Below are 14001 nucleotides of genomic sequence, written 5' to 3' on the forward strand. Positions count from 1 at the left end.
TTTTTCATTCAATCACAAATTGCTTATAGCACGGATCGACATATTAAGTACTATTACTATACTTCTTCTGTCTATTCATATTTGTCCACTGTTGACTTAACACACATCTTAAGAAATACTAAATAATAGGATAAAATTATTATTCATTTGACTTTATTAAATTTAATGTTTTGAAAAATATGTTAGATGATAAATAATATTTAATAGAAGTAGGGTTGTTCATGGTTATGGTTAAAAAATCAAATTGAACCGTAATTTGACCCAAACCGATTAAAATCGATATTTGGTTTGGTTTGGTTTGGTTAGGTTTGGTTTCAAATGTTGAAAACCGATACTATTTGGTTTGATTTTGATTTTAGTAAAAAAGAACTGCAAAAATAACCAAACCAAACTGAGAAATATATTATTCTTAAATAAAATATAATTGTTTTGCTAAATTTTACTAATTAACTTAAGTCCTTAACCTTATCAATTTCTCAATCCCAACAATTAAATTTTAGCCTAACCGTTACAATCATAAGTTCAAGTCCATCAAAATTCATTACTTTAATCTTTACCAACCCTACCTTACATAAAATAGTCACACTTTCTCTTAATTGAATCACTTTATTCGTGTAATAATAACTCTAATATTGCTTAATTGCTTAATTAAGTCCACAATAGCTTTCATGCGGATTATTCATGTACTATGTGTCTATGTCTATCATGATACGTATGTCCTCAAAAAATTCATTACTTTCAAATCGAAAAAACCAAAAAAGTCGAAACCAAACCAAACCAACAATAACCAAATCGACAGTTATTTTTCGTTTGCTTTTGAAAAAAATTGATTGGTTTTATTCAATAATCGAACCAAACCGAATCATGAACACCCCTAAATAGACAGAAAATATAAATTTATCTCTTAATTTATCAAACTTAACAAGTATTATTGAATAACTATTGTTGAACGGAAAAAAGTACATAAATTCGTTTTCTACAATTAGAATCACAACAAGATTAGATCTGGACTCGGCTCCTCTATAGTAGTCCATCCTCCAGTTGGTCCAGTGCGGCTTTGATTCATTTTGATTGTCGATTTTCGTGTGATATAGTACATGAATTTTTTGGTAATCCAGAATTTCGACGTCAAAAATGCCAAAAATTTTCATTGACGTCCGTTAAGACCTTAGTTATGGAGTCGATTCGCGCTAACAGCCAAACCGCCCCATTTTCAAGGTTAAACGAGCCCCGGAGCAGGCATACCTCCCATTTTTTTATTTTCGTGTGCTAGACCATGGATTTTTTGGTGATCCAAAATTCCGAAGTCAAAAATGCCAAAAATTTTATAGACGTCTACTAAGACCTTAGCTATGGAGCCGGTTGGCCCTAACAGACAAACCGGACCATTTTCAAGGTCAAATGAGCACCGAAGCAGGTATACCCCCCATTTTGCCGATTTTCGTGTGCTTATAGTCCATGAAACTTTTGGTGATCCGAAATTTCGCCGTCAAAGATGCTAAAAATTTTCATGGACGTTAAGACATTAGTTATGGAGTAGGTTGGCCCTAACGGCCAAATCGACCCATTTTCAAGGTCAAACGAGCCCCAGAGCAAGCATACCCTCAATTTTGCTGATTTTCGTGTGCTATAGTCAATCGATTTTTTGGTGATCCAGAATTTTGACTACAAAAATACCAAAATTTTTAATAGACATCCGTTAAGACCTTAGATATGGAGTTGGTTGGCCCTGACCGTCAAACTGGAACATTTTCAAGGTCAAACGAGCCCCGGAGTAGGCATACCCCCATTTTGCCGATTTTCGTGTGCTATAATAGTCCATAGATTTTTTTATGATCCAGAATTTCGACGTAAAAAATGTCAAAAAATTTCATAGACGTCCGTTAAGACCTTAGTTATGGAGCCAATTGGCCCTAAAGGCCAAACTGACCTATTTTCAAAGTAAAACGAGCCCTAGAGCAGGCATACCCCCCATTTTGCCAATTTTCGTATGCATAGTCCATGAATTTTTTGTTGATCCAGAATTTCGATGTCAAAAATGCCGAATATTTTCATGGACGTCTGTTAAGACCTTAGCTACGGAGCTGGTTGGCCCTGATGGCCAAACCGACCTATTTTCAAGGTAAAATGATCCCCAGAGCAAGCATATCCCGCATTTTGCCGATTTTCGTGTGCTATAGTCCATGGATTTTTTGGTGATCCAGAATTCGGATATAAAAAATGTCGAAATTTTCATGGACGTCAATTAAGACATTAGGTATGGAGTAGGTTAGCCCTGACGGCCAAACCGACCCATTTTCAAAGTCAAACGATCCCTGGAGCAGGCATACCCCCCCCCCCCCCATATTGCTGATTTTCGTGTGCTATAGTCCATGGATTTTTTAATGATCCAAAATTTCGACGTAAAAAATACCAAAATTTTTCATGGACGTCTGTTAAGACCTTAGCTATGGAGCTGGTTGGTCCTGACGGCTAAACCAACCCATTTTCAAGGTAAAATGATCCCCAGAGCAAGCGTATCCCGCAATTTGTCGATTTTCGTATGCTATAGTCCATGGATTTTTTGGTGTTCCAGAATTCAGACATCAAAAATGTCAAAAATTTTCATGGACATCCGTTAAGACATTAGGTATGGAGTCGGTTAGCCCTGATGGCCAAATCGGCCCATTTTCAAGGTCAAACGAGCCCCGGAGCAGGCATACCCCATATTGTGCCAATTTTCGTGTGCTATAGTCCATGAATTTTTTGGTGATCCGAAATTCCGTTGTCAAAAATGCCAACAAAAATTATGGACATCCGTTAAGACATTAGCTATGGAGCATGTTGGCCCTAACGGCCAAACTGGCCCATTTTTAAGGTCAAACGAGGCCCGGAGCAGGCATACCCCCCGTTTTACCAATTTTCGTGTGCTATTGTCCATGTATTTTTTGGTGATCCAGAATTTCGACGTAAAAAATGCTAAAAAATTTCATGGACTTCCGTTAAGACCTTAGTTATGAAGTCGGTGGCCCTGACGGCCATACCGACCCATTTTCAAGGTCAAACGAGCCCTGGTGTAGGCATAAACCCCATTTTGCCGATTTTTGTGTGCTATAGTTCATGGATTTTTTGGTGATCCAGAATTCTAACATAAAAAATGCCAAAAAATTTCATGGACGTCGGTAAGACCTTCGCTATGGAGCCGATTGGCCTTAACAGCCAAACCGACCCATTTTCAAGGTCATACGAGCCTAGGAAGAGGCAGACGCCCCATTTTATCAATTTTCATATGCTATAGTCCTAAGATTTTTTGGTGATATGGAATTCAAACGTCAAAAATGTAGAAATTTTTCATGGACGTCCGTTAAGACCTTATCTATGGAATTGCTTGACCCTGACGGCCAAACCGGTCAATTTTCAAGGTCAAACGACCCCCGAAGCTGGCATATCCCCATTTTGCCAATTTTCGTGTGCTATAGTCTATGGATTTTGTGGTGATCCAGAATTCTGACGTAAAAAATGTCGAATATTTTCATGGACGTTCATTAAGACCTAAGTTACGGAGCCGGTTGGCCCTAAAGACCAAACCGGACCATTTTCTAGGTAAAACGAACCCCGGAGAGGGTACACCCCCCATTTTGCCGATTTTCATGTGTTATAATACATGGATTTATTGATGATCCAGAATTTCGACGTCAAAAATACCAAAATTTTTCATGGACGTCCGTTAAGACCTTAACTATAGATCTTGTTGGCCCTGATGGCCAAACCGGCCCATTTTCAAGGTCAAACAAACCTCGGAGCAGCATACCCCCAATTTTACCGATTTTCGTGTGTTAAGTCCATAGAAATTTTGGTGATCCAGAATTCTGATATAAAAAATGCCAAATTTTTTTATAGACGTCTGTTAAGACCTTAGTTATGGAGCCGGTTGAACCTGACGGCCAAACCGGCCCATTTTCAAGGTCAAACGAGCTCCGAAGCAGGCATTCCTCCCATTTTGCCAATTTTCGTGTGTTATATTCCATGGATATTTTGGTGATCCGGAATTTTGACTTCAAAAATGCCAAAAAAAAATTCATGGACGTCTGTTAAGACCTTTGCTATGGAGCCGATTGGCCCTGACAGCCAAACCGGCCCATTTCCAAGGTCAAACAAGCACCGGAGCAACCATACCCCCGTTTAGCCAATTTTCATGTGCTATAATCCATTGATTTTTTTGTGATCCAGAATTCCAATGTCAAAAATGTCGAAATATTTCATATACGTCTGTTAAGACCTTAGTTATGGTGCCGGTTGGCCCTGACGGCCTAATCGGTCTATTTTCAAGGTCAAACGATCCCCAGAGCAGGGATACCCCCAATTTTGCTGATTTTCGTATGCTATAGTTCATGGATTTTTTGGTGATCCGAAATTCCAACGTAAAAAATGCCAAAAATTTTCATGGACGTCCGTTAAGACCTTAGTTATGAAGTCGGTTGGACCTGACGACCAAACCGGCCTATTTTCAAGGTCAAACGAGCCCTGGAGCAGGCATATTCTCTATTTTGCCGATTTTCGTGTGCATAGTCCATGGAGTTTTTGGTGATCCAAAATTACAACGTCAAGAATGTCAAAAAATTTCATGGACGTCCGTTAAGACCTTAGCTATGGAGTCGGTTGACCCTGAAGGCCAAACCGGCCCATTTTCAAGGTCAAAGGAGTCCTCGAACAGGCATACCCCAAATTTTATCGATTTTCGAGTGCAATAGTTCAAGGATTTTTGGTGATCCAGAATTTCGACGTAAAATATGCCAAATTTTTTTATGGACATCCGTTAATATCTTAGTTATGGAGTCGGTTGGCCTTGACAGATAAAAAGGCCCATTTTCAAGGTCAAACGATCCCCGAAGAGGGCACACACCCCATTTTGTCAATTTTCATGTGCTATACTCTAGGGATTTTTTGGTGATCCAAAATGCAGACGTCAAAAATGCTGAAATTTGTCATGGACGTCCGTTAAGACCTTAGTTATGGATCTTGTTGGCCCTGACAGCCAAACTGGCTTATTTTCAAGGTCAAACGATCCATGAGCAGGCATATCCCCAATTTTGCCGGTTTTCATATGTTATAGTCCATAGATTTTTGGTTATCCAGAATTTCGATGTAAAAAATACCAAAATTTTTAATGGACGTCCGTTAGGACCTCAACTATGGAGCCGGTTGATCCTGACGGCCAAATCGACCCATTTTTAAGGTCAAACGAACCCCGGAGCAGGCATACCACCTATTTTGCCAATTTTTGTGTGCTATAGTCCATGGATTTTTTGGTGATTTAGAATTTTGACATCAAAAATGCAAAAAATTTCATGGACGTCTGTTAAGACTTTAGCTATGGAGTCGGTTAGCCTTGACAGCCAAACAGCCCATTTTCAAGGTCAAATGAGCACCGGAGCAGGCATACCCCCCCCCCAATTTGCCAATTTTCGTGTACTATAGTCCATAGATTTTTGGTGATCCCGAATTTCGACGTAAAAAAAGTAAAAAATTTTCATGGACGTCCGTTGAAACTTTAGCTAATGAGTCGGTTGGCCCTAACTGCCAAATCGACCAATTTTCAAGGTCAAACAATCCCCGAAATTGGCATATCCCCATTTTGTCAATTTTTGTGTGCTATAGTCCATGAATTTTGTGGTGATCCGGGATTCTGAGGTCAAAAATGCCAAAAATTTTCATGGACGTCCGTTAAGACCTAAGTTATGGAGCCGGTTGGCCTTGAAGGCCAAATCGGCCCATTTTCAAGGTCAAACGAGCCCCGGAGAGGGTACACCCCTCTATTTTGCCGATTTTCATGTGTTATACTCCATAGATTTTTTGATGATCCAGAATTTCGACGTCAAAAATACCAAAATTTATCATGGATGTCCGTTAAGACCTTAACTATGGATCTTGTTGGCCCTGATGGCCAAACCGGCCCATTTTCAAGATCAAACGAACCCCGGAGAAGGCATACCCCCAATTTTACTGATTTTCGTGTGCTATAGTCCATAGATTTTTTGGTGATCCGGAATACCGATGTAAACAATGCCAAATTTTTTTATGGATGTCCGTTAAAACCTTAGCTATGGAACCGGTTGATCCTGACGGCCAAACCGTCCCATTTTGAAGGTCAAACGAGCTCCGGAGCAGGCATACCCCCTATTTTGCCGATTTTCTTGTGTTATATTCCATGTATTTTTTGGTGATCCGAAATTACGACTTCAAAAATGCCGAAATTTTTCAAGGACGTTTGTTAAGACCTTTGCTATAGAGCCGATTGGCCCTGACAGCTAAACCGGCCCATTTTCAAGATCAAACGAGTGCCAGAGCAGGCATACCCCCTAATTTGCCAATTTTCGTGTGCTATAGTTCATGAATTTTTTTATGATCCGAAATTATGACGTCAAAAATGCCAAAAAAAAATTATAGACGTCCGTTAAGACCTTACCTATGGAGCCAATTGGCCGTGACGGCCATACGACCCATTTCCAAGGTCAAACAAACCCCGGAGCAGGCATACCACCCATTTTGCCGATTTTCGTGTGCTATAGTCCATGAATTTTTTGGTGATCCGAAATTTCGACGTAAAAAATGCCAAAAATTTTCATGGACGTCTGTCAATACCTTTACTATGGAGCCGGTTGGCCCTGACGACCAAACAACCCATTTTCAAAGTCAACGAACCCCGGAGCAGGCAAACCCCCTATTTGCCAATTTTTTGTTTACTATAGTCCAGACATTTTTGGTGATCCAGAATTTCGATGTCTAAAATATCGAAATTTTTCATTGACGTCCGTCAAGACCTTTGCTATGGAGTCGGTTGGTCTTGACGACCAAATGACCTATTTTCAAGGTTAAACGAGCCCTTCAACAGCTATACCCCTATTTTGCCAATTTTTCTGTGCTATAGTCCATGAATTTTTTGGTGATCCGGAATTTCGCTGTCAAAAATGCCAAAATATTTAATAGACGTTTGTTAAGACCTTAGCTATTGTGTCGGTTGGCCCTAACGGCCAAATTGACCCATTTTCAAGGTCAAACAACCCTCGGAGCAGGGATAACTAGAATTTTGCAAATTTTCGTGTGCTATAATAATCCATGATTTTTTGGTAATCCGGAATTCCAACGTCAAAAATGTCAAAACGTTTCATGGACTTCCGTTAAGACCTTAGTTATGAAGTCGGTTGTCCCTGACGGCCAAACCGGCCTATTTTCAAGGTCAAACGAGCCCTGGAGCAGGCATACCCTCTATATTGCCAATTTTCGTGTTCTATAGTCCATGGATTTTTTGGTGATCTGGAATTTCGATGTCAAGAATGTCAAAAAATTTCATGGACGTCCGTTAAGACCTTAACTATAGAGTAGGTTGGCCCTGAAAGCCAAACCGGACCATTTTCAAGGTCAAAGGAACCCCGGAGAAGGCATACCCCCCATTTTGCCGATTTTGTGTGCTATAGTCTATGAATTTTTTGGTGATCTAGAGTTCCGACGTAAAATGCCCAAATTTTTCATCGACGTCCGTTAAGACCTTAGTTTTGGACCTGGTTGGCTCTGACAGCCAAATTGGCATATTTTCAAGGTCAAACGATCCCCGCAACATGCATACCCCTATTTTGCCGATTTTCATGTGATTTAGTCCATGGACTTTTTGGTGATCCGAAATTTCGATGTCAAAAATGCCAAAGTTTTTCATGAACGTTTGTTAAGACCTTAGCTATGGAGCCGGTTGTTCCTGACAGCCAAATCGGCCCTTTTTTTAAGGTCAAACGAGCCCTGAAGCAGGCTTACCTCCCATTTTGTCAATTTTCATGTGCTATAGTCCATAGAATTTTGGTGATCCGGAATTTTGACATAAAAAATGACAATAAAATTTATGGACGTCCGTTAATACCTTAGCTATGGAGTTGATTGGTCATGACAGCTAAACATGCCCATTTTCAAGGTCAAACGAGCCCCGAAGAGGACGTTAGCTATGAAGTCGATTTTCATGTGTTATACTCTATGAATTTTTTGGTGATCTGAAATTACGACGTAAAAAATGCTGAAATTTGTCATGGACGTCCGTTAAGACCTTAGATATGGATCTTATTGGCCCTGACAGACAAACCGGCCCATTTTCAGCGTCAAACGATCCCCGGAGCAGGCATAGCCCTAGTTTTACCGATTTTCGTGTGCTATAGTCCATAGATTTTTTGGTTATCCAAAATTCCGATGTAAAAAATGCCAAAAAATTTTATGGACGTCCGTTAAGACCTTATATATGGAGCCGGTTGATCCTGACGGCCAAACCGTCCCATTTTTAAGGTCAAACGAACCCCGGAGCAGGCATACCACCTCTTTTGCCGAATTTTGTGTGCTATAGTCCATGGATTTTTTGGTGATCCAGAATTTCAACGTCAAAAATGCCAAAAAATTTCATGGACGTCTGTTAAGATCTTAGCTATGGAGCCAGTCAGCCTTGACAACTAAACGGGTCCATTTGCAAGGTCAAACAAGCACCAGAGCAGGCATACCCCCCAATTTACCAATTTTCCTGTGCTATAGTCCATGGATTTTTTGGTTATACGGAATTCCGACGTCAAAAATATAGAAATTTTTCATGGACGTCCGTTAAGACCTTAGCTAGGGAGTAGGTTGGCCTTGATGGCCAAACCGGTAAATTTTAAAGGTCAAAGGAGCTCTGAAGCTGGCATATTCCCATTTTGTCAATTTTCGTGTTCTATAGTCCATGAATTTTGTGGTGATCCAAAATTCGGACGTCCAAAATGTCAAATATTTTCATGGACACCCGTTAAGACCTAAGCTATGGAGCCGGTTGGCCCTTAAGGTCAAACCGATCCATTTTCAAGGTCAAACGAGCCCCGGAGAAGGTACACCCCCCATTTTGCCGATTTTCATGTGTTATACTCCATGAATTTTTTGATGATCCAGATTTTCGACGTCAAAACTACCAAAATTTGTCATGGACGTCGTTAAGACCTTAACTATGGATCATGTTGGCCCTGACGGCCAAACCAGACCATTTTCAAGGTCAAACGAGCTCCGGAGCAGGCATACTCCCCATTTTGCCGATTTTCGTGTGTTATATTCCATGAAATTTTTGGTGATCCAGAATTTCGACTTAAAAAATGCCAAAAATTTTAAAGGACGTCTGTTAAGACCTTTGCAATGGAGCCGATTGTCCCTGATAGCCAAACCGGCCCATTTTCAAGGTCAAACGAGCACCGGAGTAGGCATACCCCCCAATTTGCCAATTTTCGTATGCTATAGTCCATGAATTTTTTTTATGATCCGGAATTATGACATCCGTTAAGACCTAACTATGGAGCCAATTGGCCCTGGCAGCCATACGACCCATTTTCAAGGTCAAACGAGCACCAAAGCAGGCATACCCCCCCATTTTGCCGATTTTCGTGTGCTATAGTCCATGAATTTTTTTATTATCCAGAATTCTGATGTCAAAAATGCCAAAAAATTTCTTGGACGTCCGTTAAGACCTTATCTATGGAGCCAATTGGCCCTAACGGCCAAACAACCCATTTTCATGGTCAAACGAGCCTCGGAGCCGGCATACTCTCTATTTTGCCGATTTTCATGTGCTACAGTCCATGGATTTTTCAGTGATCCGGAATTTCGACGTCAAAAATGCCAAAAAAATTCATGGACGTCCGTCAGTACCTTAGCAATGGAGCCGGTTGGCCCTGACAACCAAACGGCCCAATTTCAAGGTCAAACGAACCCTGGAGCAGGCATACCTCCTATTTTGCCGATTTTCGCCTACTATAGTCCATGCATTTTTCAATGATCCAAAATTTTGATGTCAAAAATGCTGAAATTTTTCATGGACGGCCGTCAAGATTTTTGCTACAGAGTCGGTTTGTCCGGACAACTAAACGACCTATTTTCAAGGTCAAACGACCCATGGGGCAGGCATATCCCCCATTTTGCCAATTTTCCTATACTATAGTCCATGAATTTTTTGGTGATCCGGAGTTCCATTGTCAAAAATGCTGAAATATTTCATAGATGTCTGTTAAGACCTTAGCTATGGAGCCGGTTGGCCCTAACGGCCCAATTTCAAGGTCTAACGAGCCACGGAGCAGGCATAACCTCCATTTTGCCGATTTTGATGTGCTATAGTCCATGAATATTTTGATGATACGGAATTCCGACGTCAAAAATGCTAAAAATTTTCATAGACGTCCGTTAAGACCTTAACTATGGAGTCGGTTGGCCATGACGACCAAACCGACCCATTTCAAGGTCAAACGATCCCCAGAGTAGGCATACCCCTCATTTTGCCTATTTTCGTGTTCTATAGTCCATGAATTTTTTGGTGATCCGGAATTCCTACGTCAGAAATACCAAAAAATTTTAAGGACGTCCGTTAAGACCTTATTTATGGAGCCGGTTGGCCCTGATGGCAAAATCGACCCATTTTCCAGGTCAACGATCCTCGGAGCAGGAATACCCCCAATTTTGTTGATTTTCGTGTGCTATATAGTCCATAGATATTTTGGTGATCCAAAATTTTGACGTTAGAAATGCTGAAATTTTTCATCGACGTCCGTTAAAACCTTAGCTATGTAGCCGGTTATCCCTGACGGCCAAACCAATCCATTTTCAAGGTCAAAAGACCCCAGAGCATGCATACCCCCCATTTTGCTGATTTTCGTGTGTTATAATCCATGGATTTTTTAGTGATCCAAAATTTCGACGTCAAAAATGCTGAAATTTTTCATGGACGTCCGTTCACACCTTAGCTATGAAGCCGGTTGGTCCTGATGACCAAACTGGCCCACTTTCAAGGTTAAACAAACCCCGGAGCAGGCATACCCCCCATTTTGCCGATTTTTGTGTCCTACTGTCCATAGATTTTTTGGTGATCTATAATTCCAATGTCCAAAATGCCAAAATTTTTAATGGACGTCTGTTATGACCTTAGCTATGGAGCTGGTTGGCCCTGAGGGAAAAACCGGCCCATTTTCAAGGTCAAATGAGCCCTGGAGAAGGTAAACCCCTCATTTTGCCAATTTGCGTGTGTCATAGTCCATGAATTTTTTGGTGATCCAGAATTTCGACGTCAAAAATATTAAAATTTTTCATGGATGTCCGTTAAGACCTTAGATATGGAGTCGGCTGGCCCTGAGCCCTTGACGGCTTAATCGACCCATTTTCAAGGTCAAACGAACCCAGTAGCAGGCATACCCCCCATTTTTCCAATTTTCGTGTGTTATAGTCCATGGATGTTTTGGTGATTCGAAATTCTAACATCAAAAATTCCAAAAAAAATTATGGACGTCCGTTACGACCTTAGATATGGAGTCGATTGGTCCTTACAACCAAATCGGCCTATTTTCACGGTCAGACGAGCCTCGGAGTAGGAATACCCCCCCCCCCCATTTTGCCAATTTTCGTGTGCTGTTGTCCATAGATTTTTTGGTGATCCGAGATTTCGACGTCAAAAATGCCAAAAAATTTCATAGACATTCGTTAACACTTTAGCTATGGAGTCGATTGGCCCTGACAGCCAAACCGGTCCATTTTAAAGGTCAAACGATCCCCGGAGCATGCATTCCCCCCATTTTACCGATTTTCATTTACTTTAGTCCATAAATTTTTTGGTGATCCGGAATTTCGACATCAAAAATGCTAAAATTTTCATTGACGTTCGTTAAGACCTTAGTTATGGAGTCGGTTAGCCCTGACGACCAAATCGGCCCATTTTCAAGGTCAAACGATCCCCAAAGCAGGCATAACCCCATTTTGCCGATTTTTGTGTGCTATAGTCCGTGGATATTTTGGTGATCTAGAATTTCGACGTTAAAAATGTTGAAATTTTTAATGGACGTCCGTTAATACCTTAGCTATGGAGTTGGTTGGCCCTGACGGCCAAACCGGCCCATTTTCAAGGTCAAACGAGCCCTGGAGAAGGCATATCCCCTATTTTGCCGATTTTCGTATGCTATAGTCTATGGACTTTTTGGTGATTTGGAATTTCGACATCAAAAATGCCAAAAAAATTCATGGACGTTCATTAATACCTTAGCTATGGAGCCAGTTGTCCCTAACATCCAAACCGGCCCATTTTCAAGGTCAAACGAGCCCTGGAGCAGGCATACCCTCCCCCCCCCATTTTGTCGATTTTCGTGTGCTATAGTCCATGAATTTTTTGGTGATTTGGAATTCTGACGTAAAAAAATGTCAAAATTTTTCATGGACGTCCGTTAAGACCTTAGCTATGAATTGGGTTGGCCCTGACGAACAAATCGGCCCATTTTCAAGGTCAAAGGGGCCCCATAGCAAGCATACCGCCCCCTATTTTGTCGATTTTTGTGTGCTATAGTCCATAAATTTTTTGGTGATCCGAAATTTCTACGTAAAATGTCAAAAAATTTCATGGACGTCCGTTAAGACCTTAGCTATGGAGATGGTTGGCCATGACAACCAACTTTGCACATTCAAGGTCAAACGAGCCTCGGAGCAGGCATAACCCCCATTTTGCCAATTTTCGTGTGTTGTCCATGGATTTTTTGGTATCTAGAATTCCAACGTAAAAAATGCCAAAAATTTTCATGGACATCCTTTAATACCCTAGCTATGGAGCCGGTTGTCCCTGACGGCCAAACCGGCCCATTTTCAAGGTCAAACGAGCCACAAAGCGCTTTCTAAAAAGGTATTTCAAACTCAAAATTAATTTTCATTCATCAAATCTTTTTGTATAAAGGATCAAAAAAATCTTATGTAAAATTGACTTTCACATATAATTTACCAAAGTATTTTGAACTCAAAAATCAATTATGTTTTATCAGATTCTTAGCAAAAAAGGATTACAATTTTCTACAAAATTGGGGGAAATTCAAAATTGGATGGGTTAAAAGCTGTGTTTCAAAAAATTAGCTCGGTCAAAAGCCTGGTATTAATATGGACTTCACTTATGTATTAAAATGGTATTTTCATCTCCAAAACTATTTTGTTTAATCAAATCTTTTTCACATACCTATTTAAGGAACAAAAATCCTTGTGTAAAATTGGGGGAAATTTAAAATTGAACGGGATAAAAGTTGTTTATAATAAAATTGATTATCTGACATTAAAATTGACATTCATATATACATTATCAAAGTATTTCGAACTCAAAAATCAATTTTCTTTTATCAGATTCTTAGCAATAAAGAATTACAATTTTCTTCAAAATTGAGGGAAATTCAAAATTGAATGTGTTAAAAGACGTCTTTCAAAAAATTGGTTGGGTCAAACCGCGCATAGATATTGAAAAAATACCAAATTCAAAAAAAAATCGCCTGAAAAGGACTTCCGAGGCCAAAGTTATGACCGTTTGAAGTTTCACCAATTTACAACTACTTTTTCAAGTTTCAATCTCTAATTTGGTGAAACTTCAAACGATCGTAACTTTTGCCTCGGATATATGTTTAACGCAAAAAAATTTTTGATCATGGGTGTTTTTTCGATATCTATTCGGTCAACTCCATAATTTGTTTTGCTTTTTTATCTTATTATATTTTTATTTATATAGAATAATAGTCACACAAGGTATTTAGGTAATTTTTTGTTCTAATATTATATATAGTGTCACTACAGAGAAAACATTGATTAGAGACAAATCATATTCCGTCGCTATTTAATGTGAAAAAAAATTATACTTATTTTCTTTTCAATGCAAAAGATTATTAATAATTATAATTGCAAATTAATTATTGCATCTATAACCTAAAAGCTTCTTTGATACATGTTTTAGACTGTCAACATTTTTGCAACACCTCTTAATATTCTCTCTTAGCAGAGCTACTCAGTGAAGGGTCTAACCACTAGGGGATAAAGTTTACAAGGCACAAAATGTTTAACCTGAACTGGCAAGCATACCCAGACACCACCTTATAAGTGTGTGATGGGTTCTACATTACTTGCTTATGAATGTCACCCTAGCCTTCTTTGTCTTGACCTCCATTGTTTCCATAAGGCACTTGCAAAACCCGATTTACT

At 39.8% G+C, this 14001-nt stretch overlaps 1 protein-coding gene across 4 annotated transcripts in view; it reads left to right on the forward strand.

The window, feature by feature from the left end:
* Window positions 1–14001, forward strand: part of LOC125815227 (glyceraldehyde-3-phosphate dehydrogenase, cytosolic) — a 613914-nt gene that overhangs the window by 474197 nt on the left and 125716 nt on the right. The gene's annotated exons all lie outside the window — the stretch shown is intronic.

Source organism: Solanum verrucosum, unplaced genomic scaffold, assembly GCF_900185275.1.
Source record: "Solanum verrucosum unplaced genomic scaffold, falcon-dt-bn FXZP01000085.1, whole genome shotgun sequence".
Classification (NCBI taxonomy): domain Eukaryota; kingdom Viridiplantae; phylum Streptophyta; class Magnoliopsida; order Solanales; family Solanaceae; genus Solanum; species Solanum verrucosum.